General features: G+C 46.3%; 1 pseudogene; it reads right to left on the bottom strand.

Moving 5' to 3' along the window:
* Positions 1-365: 365 nt before the first annotated feature.
* Positions 366-1,667, bottom strand: LOC120363891 (ribosomal protein uL30-like; annotated as a pseudogene).
* Positions 1,668-2,542: the final 875 nt, after the last annotated feature.

Genomic DNA, 2,542 nt, shown 5'->3' with positions numbered 1-2,542 from the left:
AACAAGTAATTTCAAAAAGAGTTAAGATTTCTTCAGCAAAATAGATGATCTCACATCTTCAAGTCCTTTTTGAAATCAGTTATTAATATTCTTTCCTCATTTCCATCTAAATGACAGCAGCAATACAGTTCTTAGTTACCGACATTTTTAAGCCTATGACTGCTAGGCTATGCATAGCCCCATGTCCTAATCAGGCATTCATTGCTCCCAGCAAGTCTCCATCTACTTGTATCAGCCTGCTCTTTCCTCCCAATCTCAAGGTTACTCTTAAAAACTAGTAAATGCAAAAAGAACTTTTAAAGTGGTAAGGCATGGCCCATCCACAGTCAGTCTGAGGGCAGTTTTCAGCCCTGCCTCACCTGGGTCTAGTTCGGCTGGTGGATGAGCTGATTGATGCGTTCACCCCGAGAGCCAGGTGTGCCCATTTCTTTGAGGAAGCCCACTCTTTTTGGTAGCATGATGGGCCACTGAGAGGTGGAAAGGGCACAAGAATCACGAAATCTCCTGAAAATGCTTCCCCAGGAAGGCAATTTCATGAATGAGGTCTTCCAAGCAAATGACACCAAACTCCTCCAGATGCTCCTCAATCACTGTGTTGGTCTGTTAGATATATGGTCTTATTCTTGAATTTGGCTTGTCCACATTTCAAAAGGAGCTCCCGGACAGACTTCAGGTTTGGAAATCCTCGGGTCACATAAGGTTCCACTCTACACAGCATTTTTAGGTTCTGGGGCGTGGCTTTTACAAAGACACCACTAAAAATTTTCTTTAGGTGAAGTCTTTCAGTGGGTCTCTGCACCAGTAAATTCACGCCATCAATCCTTTCAATGCGTACGACAAAGGCCAAGGAATGTTTATTTGGCAATTTCAAGCCATGAGGCTTCCCTTCCAGTCATTTGACACGCACCTTGTCACGTGTCTGCCGCCAGGAATCGTGTAGGAATGATTCTAGTCGCTTAGACCTGGGCCCTTTTCCTTTCCTCTGTTCCTTCTTTGCCAAAAATGCCTGCTTTGCCTGAGTGGCTTTGAGGGCTGGATAAGCCTTCCTCTTTTTCAGGAGATTTTCTGGAACCAAAGGGATTTTTCTTTGCTCTTGCTCTGCCATCTTTCCAGTGTAGCAGCAACTGATCATGTGCCTAATTTTTATATTTTTGGTAGACAGGGTTTCATCATGTTGCCCAGGATGGTCTCGATCTCTTGACCTCGTGATCTGCCAGCTTCACCCTCCCAAAGTGCTGGGATTACAGGGGTGAGCCACTGTGCCCAGCTGACCTCAACGCTTTTAAGTAGGACAGATGGGGTATTCTGCCAAATGTCCCTGAAATTGGGATTGGCTGTTGTTTTCTTATGATTAGATTAAGGTACTGGATTTGGGGAAGATCCCACCAAGAGGATGCACCCTGCTCATGATACCATATAGAAGACAGCAAGATGTCAGCACTACTCACAGCTGACAATGTCAACCTTGATCCCTTGGCCAAGGTGCTGTCTGCCAGGTCTCTTGGTTGACATGTCACCATGTTCCACATTTTATGCTCCGTCTAGATCAGGCATCCCCAAACTTTTTACACAGGGGGGCAGTTCACTGTCCCTCAGACCGTTGGAGGGCCGCCACATACTGTGCTCCTCTCACTGACCACCAATGAAAGAGGTGCCCCTTCCTGAAGTGCGGCGGGGGGCCGGATAAATGGCCTCACGGGGCCGCATGTGGCCTGCGGGCTGTAGTTTGGGGACGCCTGGTCTAGATGACAGCCTCATTCCACAGCACTTGTCATCAAGAGACATGCAATCTATTTTACCTTTCTGTTTGATTCTTCATTCCTTTTCATTGTGTTATCTTGTCACATTATAATGTCTCCTCTACAAGGGCAGGGATTTTTGTTTTTCTTCAGCACTTGGAACAGTGCCAGGCACACAGTGGACAGTCAGCGAATATCTGTGGACAGATGAATTGTCATCATAGTTTGTAGTTCTGTTTATTTGTTTACCTGCAGGGGCAGTGTATGCCAGGCTCACTCTTACCATTACGCTTGCACTACCTCCATGCCTGGATTCCTACTAAGCACCTGGGAAATAGCCTTTGGATGGATGAGCTAAGTAAGCCTCACAGACAGGGTTAGGCTGGGGATGGCTGCATGGTGTGGTGGGAAGATCTTCCCCTGAAGACCAAGGTCATATTTTTAAAAAATCTGGGTTTCTGCAGGGGGAGGAAGGAGAAGAAGTTCTGGGCCTTAACCTAGAATACAAGGTTACTTCTCTGCATTCTGATTACAGCTCACAAGAGGAGGTCTTAGAATCCATGTGGCTAGAGAGGGAAATAAAGGTGGGCTTTCTAAGAACATGAATGGTCTTGGCAGGAGATGCAAAAACTCTAAGGGCAGGGGAGGATTGACTGTGGCCTCTGCTACAAGTCATTCAAGCACTGAAGCACTGTGATGGGGTCACTGAAGGCTGTTGAACTCCATTTATTTTTCTTCTCTTTCTTTCTGCAGCCTGCTTAATTCAACTGTCACAGGTTCATGGGTGCACAAAATGGTGGGAC

Source organism: Saimiri boliviensis, chromosome 2 (genome assembly GCF_048565385.1).
Source record: "Saimiri boliviensis isolate mSaiBol1 chromosome 2, mSaiBol1.pri, whole genome shotgun sequence".
NCBI lineage: Eukaryota > Metazoa > Chordata > Mammalia > Primates > Cebidae > Saimiri > Saimiri boliviensis.
The sequence above is the reverse complement of the archived record's forward strand: the minus strand, read 5'-3'. Positions and strand labels throughout refer to the sequence as shown.